We start from the raw sequence: 17,797 nt of genomic DNA on the forward strand, positions 1-17,797 counted from the left end.
TGATGCCAGTGGGACTACTTATAGAGTAAGGTCCTACTGAATGTGAGTAAAGGTGTTGGAATCTGGCCCATAATATTGATACTAAAGTCTGTCTGTGTGCATGGCTATAGATAGAAAGACTGTGTGACCTAGTGGATAGGGCACTGACCTGGTAGCCAGGAGATCTGGGTTCTTTTCACTGATATGCCCCTGAGCAGCTGTGTGACTTAAGTTATTTTATCCATCTGTGCCTTTGTTTTCCCTCCCACACATTGTCTGTTTAGGTTGGAAGCTCCCTGAGTCAGAAACTTAGTGTGTGTACAGCGCCTAGCACAATGGGGGCCTGACCTCGGTTGGTGCCTCTGGTATTACTGCTGTAGTAACAATAAAACACTGACTGAAAATATAATGTAGGCAAATCTCCTGAAAAGTTGTTCAGATTTGATCCAAGTTTTATACCAACCGTGTCAAATCCTGGGAGCTGACTGTAAGGCCAAAAGGATTTGCTCATTTGGAATGAAACAGCATGGGCCAAATTCACACCTGGCATAAGTGGGTGCAACTGCATTGATTTCAGCTGGACTCTGGGGATCTTTGTGATGTATGTTCGGACTCTTTTTCAGGCTGTGGTAAAACAACTTACTCTCTCCACTTGCTTCCATCAACCTATCTTCATTTTCTTCATGTAAAAACACAAGAATTCTGGCAGGGATCCAGAGAGAAAAGGAGGAAAATCAGTTTATCGTGGCAGCATCTCTCACTTCTGAAGAAGCAGAGACTGCGCGTGGCTCTGCACCGAAAGCTGATCATGTCTGTGTGAACTGGGTTTGTTTTGAGCATGCAGTGTGTGTGACACCAGGCTGGGCACTTCCCAGATGGGGTTGGACCCCACTGGTGACATCTCTTCCCCCATGGATGAAGCCCGAGTGACAAATTCGCTGTATTGGAGCAAATGTTGGGTGGAGGGGGTCACATGGCTATGTGGGACGTAGAGTCCTTACAAAGTAGGGTTCTGCTCTACAGCTTTCCCAGGGCTGCTCTTATTGAATCATCCCACTGTCTTGGGCACCTTCTTCTTTGCTCGCACAGGCACTGTGGTCCTGACCCTGCATTCCATCTTGGTTCAGAAACCTCCCGTTGTATCTGCTGTACTCTGGGTCTGTCTCCTACCCAATCTCTGTTAACCCTCTGATGCCACCTGGAGCAAATGGTAGCAGGTGATGAGGGTTCTCAGCTGCTGCCCAATGAAATAGCTATGGGGCAGAGGGCCACACAGAAGAGAACATCTGCTGCATTGCTGAGTACTGTGCCAAGGCTGTGTTAGGAGCTCTGGGTGGCTGCCTGTGACCCTCAGCATGAGGTTTTGCCACCAGTGTGCTAGTGGCTTTGTGGAGCGGTATCTCCCCCAGGGGTGAGGTCCAGCACTCACAGAACTGCAGAGTACGCCGCTATATATTCCTCTGCAGTAAGTTACGCTGCAGAACAGAAAACCGGCCCTCCCCTGCTTTCAATTCCTGCTTCTGCCTTATAGATGAATTCCCCCCAACCCTTCCTTACCTGCCCTGCCTATCACCCCAATCTGACCCCACTCACCTGGGCTGATTGCCTCCTGAGCTCTGACTGCCTGTGCTCTGAGATCAACTCACCTCCCTGGCTTGCCCCCACATTCCCACCCAGGCATCCTCTGGGGTCCTGCTGGCCAGCCCAGTTTCTCCTTCCAGTCCCTGACTTGGATGGCCTGGTGGTTTGTTCCTTCAGGGGTGAATGAATTTGCTGTGGGAGTGGAAAGGAGGGACGGGCTAGGACTCATTCCTGGTAAGAACCCCAGCCAGCTCTTGTCTCCCTGCTATGAACACCCTTCCTAGAATTCTTTGAGGGGGTCAACAAGCCCTTGGGGGACCCAGGGGATCCAGTGGATATAGTGTACTTAGATTTACAGAAAGCCTTTGCGTAAGAGCCTTTGGTGAGGAACCTTGTCAAAGTAAGCTGCTACGGGATAAGAGGGAAGGTGCTCTCATGGATTGGTAACTGGTTAAAAGATAGGAAACAAAGGGTAGGTATAAATGGTCAGTTTTCAGAATGGAGAGAGGTAAATAGTGGTGTCTCCCAGGGGTCTGTTCTGGAACCAGTCCTAGTCAACATATTCATAAATGATCTGTAAAAAGGGGTAAACAGTGAGGTGGCAAAATTTGCAGATGATACAAAATTACTAAAGATAGTTAAGTCTCAGGCAGACTGTGAAGAGCCACAAAAGGATCTCTCAAAACTGGGGGACTGGGCAACAAAATTGCATTTATTAACATTAAATTTCATCTGCCAAGTAATGCACATTAGAAAGCATAATCCCAACTATTCTTATAAAATGATAGGGTCTAAATTAGTTGTTACCACTCAAGAAAGAGATCTTGGAATCATTGTGGATAGTTCTCTGAAAACATCCACTCAGTGTGCAGCAGCAGTCAAAAAAGCAAACAGAATGCTGGGAATAATTAAGAAAGGGGTAGATAATAGGACAGAAAATATCATGTTGCCTCTATATAAATCCATGGTACGCCCACATCTTGAATACTGTGTGCAGATGTGGGTGCCCCATCTCAAAAAAGATATATTGGAATTGGAAAAGGTTCAGAAAAGGGCAAAAAAAATAATTAGGAGTGTGGAACGGCTTCCATATGAGGAGAGATTAATAAAAGACAGCTAAGGGGAGATATGATTGAGGTCTATAAAATCATGACTGGTATAGAGAAAGTAGATAAGGAAGTGTTGTTTACTACTTCTCATAACACAAGAACTAGGGGTCACCAAATGAAATTAATAGGCAGCAGGTTTAAAACAAATAAAAGGAAGTATTTCTTCACACAACGCACAGTCAACCTTTGGAACTCCTTGCCAGAGGATGTTATGAAGTCCAAGACCATAACAGGGTTCAAAAAAGAACTAGATAAGTTCATGGAGGATAGGTCCATCAATGGCTATTGGCCAGGATGAGCAGGAATAGTGTCCCTCGCTTGTTTGCCAGAAACTGGGAATGAGCAACAGGGGATGGATCATTTAATGTTTCTATTCTGTTCATTCCCTCTGGGACACCTGGCACTGGCCAATGTTGGAAGACAGGATACTGGGCTAGATGGACCTTTGGTCTGACCCAGTAGGGCCGTTCTTATGTTCTTCTTTCCCAGGAACGAGGAAGCCAGTCAGTTGCACAGGGGTTAAGAAAACAAGCAAATCAGGGCTGCTGATGCTATGGCTTATTCTTACTGGGGGTCGCATGCCCTCCTCATGGTAAAGGTGAGACGGAACAGCTGTAATCACATGCCAGGCTTTGCTTCTCTTCTCGGACTCCTCTCCTGTTTACGAAATGCCCTTCTCCTGACAGGCACATTAGTGGCAGTGCTTCAGCACAGGATGACACCAGAGCAAAGCTTTGAGTGGCAGGGTCCCTTGGCTTCCCCTGCTCCTGAGCTGTTGCTCACACGCCCTCTCAATTTTTATAGCCATCCTGTTGCCTGGAGGGATTGGTGGAATGAAACCAGGACTAAGCCTGCTAAGGATCTATGTAAGGTTTTAGTAAGCTCATGTTAGAGCAATGGGAAACACCAATGGGTTATCTTGTCCATCTCCCCACTAATGCAGAGTGGCTCTTCGTGGTAGAGTGACCGTTTTGGTGTAGTGTTGAATGATTTAAGGGAAGAGGCTCCCGCCAGTCCATGTAGGAGACATTTTGGCAGTCTGACTTGCCTCCCTGTCAGGAAAACTGCTGGGCATTCAGCCGAGATCTTACAGTGTTTGGTTTCATTTTGCTGTTTTAATGCATCGCCCTCCCAGATGCACAGAGGGCAGGGCGTGAGAGCAGGCTTGAGGAGCTGTCCCCCTCCTAAAGGGACCATAGACAGTCACAGTTCCTGCATCGGGAGTGTGCTCCCCAGAGGAGGATGTTGCCCCAGTGTGGACAGGGAGGAGAAGATCCCACCAGTCAGTCGCCAGTGTGAGAAAGTGAACCAGGGGATGTGGGGACCATGTCAAAGAGCAGTGCTTCCCCACAGCCTGCACACTACCCTTCCAACCACTGGTGCTCCTCCTTCATCCCTTTGGAAATCTCCTCACAGGAGGCTGACAGCTCTTCCTCTGTGCCATCGACTGGGATCGCTAGCTTGCAAGAACAACGGTTCCACCACCTCCTCTAGCCCAGAAACTTCCCTTGATGTGACACTGAGAAATGTCTCACTCCTCACATCCCCTGTAAAACTCTACTTTTGTCCGTAGCCTTCGAAACTGCAACATCTTGGGCCACAGGTTGTTCCTTATCCCAGCCAAACCGCTCTTCTAAAACCTGGCTGTAGGCATGATACTTGGTCTCCATTGTTGTTTCCGCTGTTCTAGTCAAGTTTTTATACCATGCTCATCAGAGTAGTAGCTGAGCACCTTCCAATAGTGCATTAAGCAGCGTGACCGACATCTGTGACATGTTGTTTACTCTCTCATCCTCTCTCAGGGGAAGAAGAGTGTGCAGGGGCGTGTCTTGTTTTGGCAGGGTTTTTTCTTTGTGGGTTTTCATTTGTTAACTATACAATGTATTTCTATATTAGAGAAGGCAGGTCAAACAAATGGGCTGTGCACATAGGTGTTAAAGTCAAATTTTTCAGTCTTAGTTGCCTGAAGTAAGGCCATTTAAATCTAGTTAGGCACCTAAATGCAAGTGGTCTGAGCATTCACCAGTCCCATTGGAGTCGACAGGAACTGCAGGTGCTCGGGCCACAGCTCCACTTCAGTGGATTTAACCCCCCAAGTTTAAGCACTTTGGCCTAAGGTGATAATATTTCAAAGGCACTTAACAGTAGTTAGACTAGATAGAGCAGAACACGCATCTTCTCTCAGGGCTGCCATCAATTCACTACCTGTGCATGAGCTAGGCATGGCAGTATATTAAAAACACTCATATGATGTGGCAGAAAGAATCACCTCTAAGAGCAAAGGCCTCTGAAGGTGTGTCTTAAGGCCAGGTCACCCACAGACCAGCGTGGAGAGCTGTCCGGTAACCCCACCAGACCGGGCTGTGTTTAGAAATTGTCATAATTTTAAAAAAGCACAGCAATTTGTAAAATTAGAAACGGGTGGCCAGCTGTTTGTCAGACATTTAAATATCAAGCCCTATGAATTGTAATGTCTAAGCCAAGAGAGCAAATCTCACAGGGTTTGTTCAAGAAAGCAGTAAAAATCTGTTAGTAAAAGTATATCCATGGGGGTGAGTTTCCCCTGCAGCGTGCACTCCTCAGGAGGCATTCTGGCTGTGTCCGACAGAATCCGACTGCAGAATGGCCCCTCTGCATTACCCATGCAGGCTCTGGCTTTAAGCTGCAATTTGAACCTCTGTGTTTAAGTGCTCTGAACAGGAGGAGGAATAGTGGTGTTTTTCTGATAATTCTGCACTGCAGTAATCACTTAAACAGAGAAGAAAATGGGGGCAATTCTGTCTTGTGCTGTATCTGCAGTGAAACGTTGCTTTTAAATTAAATGCATGTTTTGGACCTAGAACCTTGACTGTGTCCCTTTAACTCTGTCCCGGCAATCGGAGAGCCCAATGACTCAGCTCTTCCTACAAGGTGATTCTTTCAAGGCCAAGTCACTTGTTTGTTTTGGCTGTGGCATTAACTACTGTGTGTTATTGCATCTTTGCCACTAAAACAAACAATGTCTCCAGCTGCCTGGATTTAGAGATGCTTTGCCTGGAGTTCAGATAACCCAGGTGAACTCAAGAACAGAGTCACTATTGACAGCAGAGACCCCTAACACTTATCGGTGGTGTTGGCCAGTTAGCATTTCCATAAGTGCCATAACATGTGGATGCGTTAGACACATTTATTCCAGTCATACAGAAAAGGGAAATTAACAATTGCGAGGGATGTCTACACTACAATAACAGACCTGTGGCTCTGAATCTCAGCACCTGGATCAATTGTCCTGGGCTGTGGGGCTAAAAAACTGCAGTGTAGATGTTCAGGCCCAGACCCTTTAGTCTGGTGAGGGGGGTGGGTCTCGGAGCCCAAGCTCCAGCCCTAGCCCGAATGTCTACACTGCAAGATTTAGCCCTGCATCCAGGCCCTGCAAGCCCAAGTCAGCTGGCTCGGGCCAGCTGCAGCTGTGCTGTGGGTCTTGTATTGCAGTGTAGATGTACCTGGAGAGTTTGAACGTAAATCCCATAGAAATGAGTTGCTATTTCTGTGTGATTGATAGGTCACCCAGTCTCCTAAGGACAGACATCCTGTCATCCGCCCATACGACCCCACTCTTTTTATTTTCCTTAGAAAGAACGCCACTGTGGGGAAAATCCCCAAAAGAGGTTCTGAAATAAGATACAAAGCACATAGCACGTGACTCCCTTCACTAGCATATTTATTCCTTAGACATAAATAGGCACAAAATGAAAAGCGTGTGTCACACTGGTGAATGGGTGTTACAAGTTCCCCAGCTGTACCCGATCCACAGAGGAAGAGAGTCTGTTCCAGCCCAGCAAGGGGGCTCGGCTCTCCCTCATTCAAACTGTAGTGGTTTGTGCTTTTAGCTCTGGAGGTCCCCAGATCAGTCCCCTAGTGTGTTGGCCAAGATGGAAGCTGTCACAACTGTAATTCTGCAAGTTACACAGTAACCAGCTCTCCAGTTGTCTAGCTAGGTAGTACTTGCACTCATTGGTATCTGCATTTTTAAACTGATACACAAATTAATGAATAAGGCCCCAGTCTTGCCGTGAACACTGCATGCGTGGGCCAGCGCCTGAGAGCCTGTTACAAAGCTTTGGCTACACCAAACTGAATGTGCTAAAAGCCCACATGAGTGATGCTGGACTGGAGTGCAGACCTCTTCACTGACCAAGTTCTGAATTCAGCTGTCTCCCGTGATCTTATTTCCTCAATTCCTCCCCACTTTAATTCAATGAACTGTGGCCTCGCCTCATTCACAAATGGATTTGGGTGGACTTCAGGGTCTTCTATTTTAAATGCTAGGAGAAAGGGAAGGAGCTCAGAATTACATTGTATCAACTCTTCTTGTTCTGGGCTCAATTTCTGACCTTTGCGTTTGGGCTCAGCCATGCTGGCAAAGTAATGGAAAGGTTCCATAGCTTCTCTGAACTGGGGAGGGGGTTTGTTTGGTTTTTCTTGTGCTGTCCTTGAGTGGTTCCAGTTCTTTGTTAATTAGCCGAGCTGGCTGAGAACCTCACAATGGATTGGTTTGGAGTTTTTATGTCAGAAGATGCCATTCTGTCAAAATCAAAACTTTCTGTGAGAACATGTTGATTTTGACAATTTCATTTAGGTGGGAAAAAAACATTTGGATAAGGTTGATCAATTTTGACCCTATTGGAATGGAATATTTTGACTGACAATTTTTTTTTACATATTTTGCTTCAAGTGAAATTTCTAGTGGTGGGTTTATCATTATTATTCCAAATCTGAATGAAAACAAATTTCAAAATGCTGGAATTTCCCACAGAAGAGAAATTCTGAGTTTAAGCTGGCTCCATTAAGTAGATCAATTTGGCCAAGGCCCTGATTCAAAAACACTTAAACATACGATTTTTTTATGTTCCATGTTAGGTGTGACAGTGAGTGCATTGTGTAATTATGGAGCCTGAGTGAGCTTGAGTAGCATGGTTCTCATTTGGCATGGAGGTGGATCTTGGCTTAATTGGAGACTTCCTTTATCTTTGGGGATTGCTTAAATGGCAATCCTTCCACCACAACCTTAATTAAACTAAGTATTTTTTTCCTCCCCCCACCCTTGGACACATGCTATCATCATGTAAATACTGAACTGTCCATGAAGAGAACCCCAAACCCCACACAATAACCCCCCAAATCCATTAGAGTGTGATTTCCCCTCCACCCAAAAAAACCCTGAATCTTGTGCTTTGAACATTGTGTTTACCTTGTTTGGTTTTTACCCTTTGAGTTCAGATCCTTTCCATGAGTCTCTTTACTTCCAGACACACATGTCTGTCTAACTACGGTCAGGCCCTTCAGGACTTTGGGTCCTCAGACCTGGATCACAGATTTGGGGTAGATCAGTTGGACAGTAACTTCTGTGGTGGGAAAGAGAAAGACTCTATTAAGACTGACTAGTAGTGGATGTGATGGTTGTCCTCAAATACAGCTTGGAGGCTATTAAAATAAAGCACTAAAAACAAACAAGCAAAAAGAAACAAATGCAAGGGGCCAGCATGACTTTGCACAAGTGTGACAACCAACCGCAAATAAGTGTCAGTGTCGATTTGCAACAAGCTTTTTTTCCCCACTGCAGCTTAATTGGATGCTCAATGTGGCAGTGACAGTGAACGTTTGGTGTCAAAGCTGTTTAATCAGCCCTAATCATGAAATCTGAGGCTTCTGACTTAAGTAATGATTATTAATTAAATTATAGCTTTGCAATCTGGGAAAGTTTGGTTTAGCAGAATTTACACTGGAACTCCTATTCATCTGTGCAGAAACAGTGCATGGTGAAGCTCCCCGGTCTTCTTAAACACAAACTTCTTCATTCTAGATTACAAAATTAATGTTCCTTTCAGATAACATGCTTCAGTTACATGGGAAAGGAACATACACGTTTCTGAAAGGCTTATACTTATTGATCCTTTCACAGTTTAGGAAAGGGTGTTTTTTAGCATGTCCATATAAGCTGTGGTCTGGGTTCTCTTCATTTTGTTATTTTCAAGACAGTATCAGCACTTCCAGGAAGTGGTGACAACCTTTCAACCAGCTCGATGAGAGGGATGTACTGTAATCGGTGGGCATAGAAACGTACATAGCTAAAGTCAGAGCCACTTGCACAGCTTCTAGATAGCGTACGTGAAACTCAAAAGCACACAAGAAACCAGTGAATACCATGGACGGGGCTGGGAATCACCAAGCTGTGTAGTCTTTAGCTGAAAAGTATTTTGTTTTCCAGGGGGCGTTATCTTAGGGCTTCTCTTCATTGCAAAATTAATTTGAGTTATAACTTGAGCATTGCCCCTAACTTAAGTCCTTTCCACACGCGAAACCTCTGAATGCGAGTGCACTGGTGCCTTAATTCGAGTTGGCTGGCCATCAGAGGGGGATAGGCCACAACTGCATTAACGCAGCTTATCAGCTGCTAATACAACTGTTCTGCAGTTTGGATGCAGGCCAGTTCCAACTGAGTGCTGCTAGTCCTTCAGTGTCTTCCCACAATTCCCCCTATATGCCCGGAAAAGACACACAAGTTTTCCCACAATTTAGTGGCAGAGAATTCATAGGGCAGTTCCATGCAAAGAACCATAGGATGTGCTTCACACAAGTGAATTCAGCATCAGTATGGACACAACACCTTGGGAGTTTTGCAGTGTGGCTATTCTCACTTGAGCTTGACTAACTCAAGAGAAGTAACTCGAGTGTAGATAAATGAAGTTTACTCTGCAGTGAAGACAGACCCTTGGGACAGGAAATCTCTAGCTAGCAAATGTCCCTTTCTCCTGGATCTTTGATATAGAAATTTAATTGACTTGAATCATTCTGATCACTGTGTGGGTTAAGCGTCACAATTAAATAAACTTTCTCCTTTCAAGCTAGATCCTAAAGCATATTTTTGCCTTTGTGCAAAAACCCTCCAGAACCCTAACACAGAGAAAGTACAGCTAGTGAAGTCGTTTTCACTACTTCTTTCATTTGAGAAGGCAATGAGCACAAGTAAAATGATTAGCAGAAAAACACTCCTCTCAAATGAGCAGTCCGGTCACGCTGTGCCAGCCTGTGTTAGCACTGCACTGCATGCTCCCCCTAAGCCTGGGAGCAAAGCTGGCTTTTGTTCTTCGTGGTTGCAACCAAGGGGAGATTATTTTAGAGTGAAATTAGATGAAGAAAGAACTGATGATTTGCGCTTGCTAAACACTGAAGCTGCTTTGGTGCATGTGTTTAACCATGATGAATTCAGCAGCGTGTCTGCTGGTTGAGTCAACATAACAACAAAAACCAAATGTTACCAGTGAGTGAATTTCAAATGGAGTTCAAGACAAATGGCCACATCCCTGTACCATGGGGGCACTCGCTGTAGGGAATAGAAGGTGGGGAGCATATAATCCCCTCCTGTGACATCCCCCAGGGTACAATCTAGACTGCTGGATCATTGTGGCCCCTTTAATTCTCCAGCCTGGTGTTCACTATGCCCTGCTTTGCTATGTGAGCTGACACCCTGCCACTCACCCCAGCCTCTAGCATGCAAGCCACCCCCAGACTTGTATCTGAGTGCTCTGCTCAGCCACTCTTGAATTACATATAGGGTGAAACTTGCATATCCCTAGTCCCAGCCTTGTACAAGACCAAAAATGTGCTGTCTTGTACCGTTCTATTACCTACTTAGTGGTAGAAGTCGTAAGGTCCATCACTTTAACAAAGAAATTGACCATGCACCAGCCTTTGTAATCTGAGTAGATTCCCCAAACGCTTCAGCCACAAACACGCTGTTTTGGATTAAATATAAAACAGATTTCTTAACTCTAGAAAGATAGATTTTAAGTGATTAAGTAGTATTGGCACAGACGATAAGAGTTGGTTACAAAAGGAAATAAATATAAAATCTCAAGCTAATTCCTATACTTTACTGTGCTAGTCATTCGAAAAGCAAAAGGATTTCGACACCCAAAACTTCACAGCGGTTCTTGCTAACTAGAATGCCGTCTAGTTAGGATCAGCCTCTCCCGTAGTCTCAGTGAGGATGTCTTTGTCTTCCAGATGATCTTGCTTCCTTGTGTAGAGAAGTGGGAGGAGAGGCAGGTGAAATGATGATGTCACTGGTGTCCCTAGCTCTGTTTGCCAGAAGCTGGGAATGGGTGACAGGGGATGGATCACTTGATGATTCCCTGTTCTGTTCATTCCCTCTGGGGCACCTGGCATTGGCCACTGTCAGAAGCCAGGATACTGAGCTAGATGGACCTTTTGTCTGACCCAGTATGAACATGCTTATGTACAGAAGAGACTCAGGAATCCAGATTTGAATAACCTATATTACAACATGACTTTGAAACAATGTGTTGCCTGGGATGTCTTTTAACATGCACAAGTCACCCTCTGCTTTCATGTGAAAAATCTTCCCCATGTTGATTCTTATTTTTATTTAAATTGTGGTAGCAGCCAGAGGTCCCAGTCAGACCCCCGCTAGGCACTTTACAGACACATCGTAAGAAAGGCCCTGCCTCAAAGAGCTTGTACTCTGAAATTCAACCTGCAATTAGAAAAAACATGTAGATTGCTCAAGTGAGATGTGAATTCACTGGAACTACCTGACTTTATGCCAGCAGAGGGTCAGGCCTGGCACGGCTGCTGTCTTCACCTTTACTTCAGTCCCCTCTGCTCATGTTGAGGATATTTGCTGACTTCACCATGATGATTTATGGTACATACAGTCATCCTGGAACTTTACCACTAGCCACTCTGTACCGGTTTCACTAGCTCAGCAGAGATTCACCAATGTTACCTTCAAGTTCTAGGAAGCACGGCTAATTGTAGACCAGACAATGAACCTCCTTACACCTTTGGTGTCCCTCGCTGATCTGTGCAGAAGGTGGCAAGGAAGAGAAAGAAGAAGCAGCTACAGGCTATTGTAATGGCTTGGAAGTGACCAAGAAAAGCATGGTGTGCTTATAGATTCATAGATTCATAGATTCTAGGACTGGAAGGGACCTCGAGAGGTCATCGAGTCCAGTCCCCTGCCCGCATGGCAGGACCAAATACTGTCTAGACCATCCCTGATAGACATTTATCTAACCTACTCTTAAATATCTCCAGAGATGGAGATTCCACAACCTCCCTAGGCAATTTATTCCAGTGTTTAACCACCCTGACAGTTAGGAACTTTTTCCTAATGTCCAACCTAGACCCCCCTTGCTGCAGTTTAAACCCATTGCTTCTTGTTCTATCCTTAGAGGCTAAGGTGAACAAGTTTTCTCCCTCCTCCTTATGACACCCTTTTAAATACCTGAAAACTGTTATCATGTCCCCTCTCAGTCTTCTCTTTTCCAAACTAAACAAACCCAATTCTTTCAGCCTTCCTTCATAGGTCATGTTCTCAAGACCTTTAATCATTCTTGTTGCTCTTCTCTGGACCCTTTCCAATTTCTCCACATCTTTTTTAAAATGTGGTGCCCAGAACTGGACACAATACTCCAGCTGAGGCCTAACCAGAGCAGAGTAGAGCGGAAGAATGACTTCTCGTGTCTTGCTCACAACACACCTGTTAATACATCCCAGAATCATGTTTGCTTTTTTGCAACAGCATCACACTGTTGACTCATATTTAGCTTGTGGTCCACTATAACCCCTAGATCCCTTTCTGCCGTACTCCTTTCTAGACAGTATCTTCCCATTCTGTATGTGTGAAACTGATTTTTCCTTCCTAAGTGGAGCACTTTGCATTTGTCTTTGTTAAACTTCATCTTGTTTAACTCAGACCATTTCTGCAATTTGTCCAGATTATTTTGAATTATGACCCTGTCCTCCAAAGCAGTTGCAATCCCTCCCAGTTTGGTATCATCCACAAACTTAATAAGCGTACTTTCTATGCCAATATCTAAGTCGTTGATGAAGATATTGAACAGAGCCGGTCCCAAAACAGACCCCTGCGGTACCCCACTCGTTATGCCTTTCCAGCAGGATTGGGAACCATTAATAACTACTCTCTGAGTACGGTTATCCAGCCAGTTATGCACCCACCTTATAGTAGCCCCATCTAAATTGTATTTGCCTAGTTTATCGATAAGAATATCATGCGAGACCATATCAAATGCCTTACTAAAGTCTAGGTATACCACATCCACAGCTTCACCCTTATCCACAAGGCTCGTTATCCTATCAAAGAAAGCTATCAGGTTGGTTTGACACGATTTGTTCTTTACAAATCCATGCTGGCTATTCCCTATCACCTTACCACCTTCCAAGTGTTTGCTTATATATTTCAGCTGGCTCCTTGATGTGTCTCCTTGAGCAAAGCCCTCTCTTAAACCCCCAGGCTTCACCTCTCTTCTGTTGTGGATCAGCTGTCACTTCATCAACTGGGAGAATGTAGTCAGCAAGTGTCCTTTTCATGCAGATCCAGCCTTCCCTCCCTACTTTTCCCTCTTGGTAAAGGTCTGGATTGTTCCAGCATCTCTGGGATACTGAACACTTCTCCCTGCCAAATGGTCTGAATGGGGTCACGCAAATCTCTTAGTAATATCCTCCAGCCTCTTCCATAAAGAGCTCGTGGGAGATCGAGAGCTAGGCAGGGGCTGAAGCTTTGGCTTCCCAAATTCAAGAAATGTTGCATCCTCCCATCTTTTGACATCCCTCCTAGGTCACTCCTGCTGGCCAAAATAGAGTACCAGCCATCCAATCAGCATCTCCACCCTTCCCTGTTTCAGGAACCATGCCGTGGAGTTTATTTCAACCCGGAGCAGTTAACTGCTCTGCCTAGAGTGCTATTATCATCTGTCATTGTTTTCATGTGTATTATGCCCCATTTTTGTTTCGGTCCTTGACTGCTGCCAGTAACCATGAACATGTTTCAAAGCCAGCTTTGCATCCTTTGAAATGAGTGTCACATCAGAACATGCCAGGTAGAAGATGTTTTCTAGACATTGTCTACAATTCTATGATGTGGAAAATGTCAATCAAAAAACAATGGAGAAATCCAGGCCATGCTTCTGTTCGAGGCAGGAGGAGTGTTTTACAGTCTGCTCTGAACCACTGTTTAGTTACAAAACCTCTTGCTTAATTAGATTGATGAGGAATGGTCAGGGGAAAATGTCATAAATGCTACAGATTGTTCCTGTAAGTCAATACAAATACCATGATCCCAACCAGTTACTTTATATGGTCTCAAGTAACCTGACTGTGTCCCCCTTTCATAATGACTAGGATGCCTGAGAAAACATGCCTAACATTTACTCTATAAAACACTGGAATGAAACGCTAGACGCTGCCTCTTCAGGAAACGGTCGGTTTGTGCTTCTTAACCACTAACACCTCTCCGGAAGAGGGATATGTGTCAATGAGAGAGGGCACGTAACACCCTTTCTCCCCCGCACAAATCATTACGAGGCTGCTGTGCAGCCCAGCTGTTTGTTACACAAGGCCATGGTACATGAGATACCAGATCAGCTTGATTGAGTTGCTGCATTTTGTCCATTACATTTGCATTGAACTTAATATGATATGTGCAGATGAATGCAGGCATTCTGCACCCAGGGCATCCCTTTATGGCAGACAGCAAATTGAATCCGTGCAATCTTCAGCCTCTTCCTGTCTCTTAGGTGGGGGAAATGATACGCTGCCAGGACTTTGTACTATGTATTCTAGGAACTTCAGTCCAGTAATGGCTGGGGGACACTGTGGTCCAACATTAGCCATTTATTATTATCAAGCCTTTGTTGACAGAAGTATTACATATTAGCCTGTATCTCGTCATTGGAACCACAGCCGTTGAGGGGGTAGCGCTCTCTCCTATTTTGGCCAAGGTTTACATTGCTGTGCACTGCTTATTGTTGCTGCCAGCTATGGGCCCAATCCAACTCCCTCTGACTCCAATGGGAGCTGGCCCAAGCCCTCGGTCAGCTGCTTCCATAGCTCAACGCCCTTTCTCACATGCTTGGGTCTTGAATGTATATTATCCCCTGCCTCCTTTCATCTCCAATTGTTCAAATATGTTACCGTTGCCAACATCACAGTCAATCCATTTCTTCCCTTCTGGGATCATATCTCTGTGAGCTCTCCCTTGGGCTCGTTCAGGGCCGGCTCCAGGCACCAGCTTCTCAAGCAGGTGCTTGGGGTGGCCGCTCCGGAGAGGGGCGGCACGTCCAGCTACTTGGCGGCAATCCCGCTGAGTTGCCGCCGCAGATCGCGATCGTGGCTTTTTTTTTTTTTTTTTTTTTTTTTTTGGCTGCTTGGGGTGGCCAAAACCCTGGAGCTGGCCCTGGGCTCGTTTTCTCTTAGTTGTACAAGATGAGCCTGGCTGATCATTCTTCATTTGCCTCAAGAGTGTGATGTTGGTTGACAAAAACATAGCGAGTGACAATCGTAGCAATTTCCTGTTTACAACATGAAGACCCGGAACGCTACACACGGTAGCTTTCCAGACTACTAGGGTTAACCCGTACAATGGCAGAAGCATTTCTTCATTCCTCTCTGTGCAGACATTGTTTACCATTTTTTAATACCACAGATGGTTTTAGTGGCGCATCTGTGCTCGCCCTCCCCATATCTCCGTCCTAGTCTGTATTCTGTTTCGCACTTCCTTTTGAAGGGATGGTTTTGTCACTTAATCTCATTAAAACTTCTCTCCATTGAACTCCATGAGCTGCTTATCAGACCACAAGCCTAATCTATCATTTGCGATTAATTTGTGCTGGTCCTCTGCTGCCTCCGACAATGTGGTGTCATTAGATAATGGCATTCTCCTCAAGGTCATTTATATACAGTACAAGGTATACAATCAGGGCTCTCATTAACTATGGTGGTACCCTCCTGGTTACTAGTCTCTCTGCTATACTGTTTGATTTTATTGACAGCCTCTGTTTCCTTTCCCTAAGCCAATTTCTAATGCATTTCAGTTGCCTCCTGCCCAGCATACCCGGCTTTATGACTTTATAAATCAATCTCCTGTGTTGTACAGTAGCAAATGCTTTTCTGAAATCCTCAGCACTTATCTGCACTGTTTTCCTGCTTGTCTTGCAATTCAGCTGTGTAGCCCAAGGATACAAGTACACTGATTTGTCCTTTACTAAATTACACATCTGTAAATCTTCAAGAACCTTGTCCTGTTAGAGGCTTAATGGCTCACAGGATCAGTAATGGGATACAGAGCCTTCCACCTTCTGGCCACTGCTTTGAGTCCAGCTGTCTCACAAGTCAATGGCATATGTGAAATTAATCGGTAGACTGTCTAGTTCCAAGTGAAAAAGGGCCCACATTAAAAAGGCAGCACCATCACACTTGATCTCCTCTGGCAGTCTCAGTAGAGAAGTCATGCACTGAATGGATATGGATCACAAAGCAACTTTTCCACCACTATCTGCATGTCTGTCTAGGTTCTTATAATGGTGTCCGACATTGTGGTATGTAAGCACCACTGCAGACAGTCCCCCCACATTGTGTAGAGGCACCTTTGCGGAGCAGCAGCTAAAAGCATACATTATTGTTGTACCACTTCTGTGCACTGTGGAGCAGGTCACCACCTGGGGCTGTCAACCGGGCACCTCTCACCAGTACTCAATTCACCTGAGAAGAAAGACATTCATGCCCCTCGCTGGGATTTCCACTTGCATGGCAGGATTATGGGTTCTTCTTCATTTGGAGCCTATGTGAATTCTAGGAAGCAGGGCTTGTCTGGGTTACAGGGCTAGCTGCACCCTGTCCCCTTCCGGGTCTCTGAGTGGACCTCCTCAGGTCCTAGCATCCTGCCACTACCCAACCCACGGTGGAATTCTGCAGTTCTCCCACTCTCAGACCAGGCCCTGGGTTACAGTATGCAGTATATCAGCTGTACTTACCTAGCAGGTCTGACTGAGTTTGGGCACCTGCAGTTCTTCTCTTTGGAAGTCTATGACCACTGGTGTACAATGATCAGAGAGCATCCTTACGCCCAAAATATTGTTTGTCTTGCAGTGGGAACAAAGTGTTTAGAGAGGGAGGATTTTAAAACCATCTACTCACATGTGTCTTACCTTACGGCTTACCATCCCCATCCTCTGATGGTAACCTAAGCAGGTCCAACTTCTTCAGACACCCCAGTGGGTACCTGTGTCACAGCCTGGTTCTAACGCACACCTGTCCATGAAAGAGAGAAACAAACCTTTTTTAAAATAATTTTTATAGTTTTTTGATCTCCTGCATTCCAGGGCTGTTCCCTGGCGTTGTCTCTTAACAACCCTCAAGTGTTTAAGGAGAAGTAGCTTATCTTGAGCCATTTTTCCCTTCCTGCTTGTTTTTCCTTAAAACCCCCTATTAAATTAAATCAGCATTCATACAGTAAAAAGCGACAAAGAGTCCTGTGGCACCTTATAGACTAACAGAGGTATTGGAGCATAAACTTTCGTGGGTGGATACCCACTTCGTCAGCCAATACGTCTGTTAGTCTATAAGGTGCCACAGGACTCTTTGTCGCTTTTTACAGATCCAGACTAACACGGCTCCCCCTCTGATACTTGAATTCATACAGTAAACATTCTGATATTTAGGTCAACAGTATTTATAAATCATTACAGAGCTGCTCCACATCCACCACAGGGCTGTGTGAAGGAACCCTTACCACTAGGACAAAAAAGTTTTAACCTGATTTTTTTTAAATTCATTTTATTTATGTATTTATTTTGCAGGTTTCTGGGGTGGGAGGGACCCAAACCACACATTTTTCAGCAGATGATGGAGCAGTTTATCTCACCCTAAAAAAGGGCACTTGCTGCAAAACTGGCAAATTTTTCCATGGGGAAAGTTCAGGAGAGCACAGGATTTTCACCATATTGTTAGCAGAAAGCCATACGTGCAAATTGTCAGGAACATTCATTATTATTACTTTCATCATTCTATTTGCAGGACAGCAGAGCCTAGAAACCCTAACGAGGATCAAAGTTCCATAGTGTTAGGGGCTGTAATTACACACAGTGAGAATCAATTCCTGTGCCAAAGAGGCAATCTAAATAGGAAAAATAAGCAGACGGTGGGAAAAAAGAAAGTATTACAATCCCCATTTTACAGGTGGGGGAGCTAGTTACTAAGGCTAAAGCACTGAAAGACTGGGTGACTTGCCCAGTGTCATGTAAGAAGGGTGTGGTAGTGAACCCAGA

General features: G+C 45.0%; 1 protein-coding gene across 6 annotated transcripts in view; it reads left to right on the forward strand.

Moving 5' to 3' along the window:
* Window positions 1-17,797, forward strand: part of RTN1 (reticulon 1) — a 185,802-nt gene that overhangs the window by 122,282 nt on the left and 45,723 nt on the right. The gene's annotated exons all lie outside the window — the stretch shown is intronic.

This window comes from Chrysemys picta, chromosome 4 (assembly GCF_011386835.1).
Source record: "Chrysemys picta bellii isolate R12L10 chromosome 4, ASM1138683v2, whole genome shotgun sequence".
NCBI lineage: Eukaryota > Metazoa > Chordata > Testudines > Emydidae > Chrysemys > Chrysemys picta.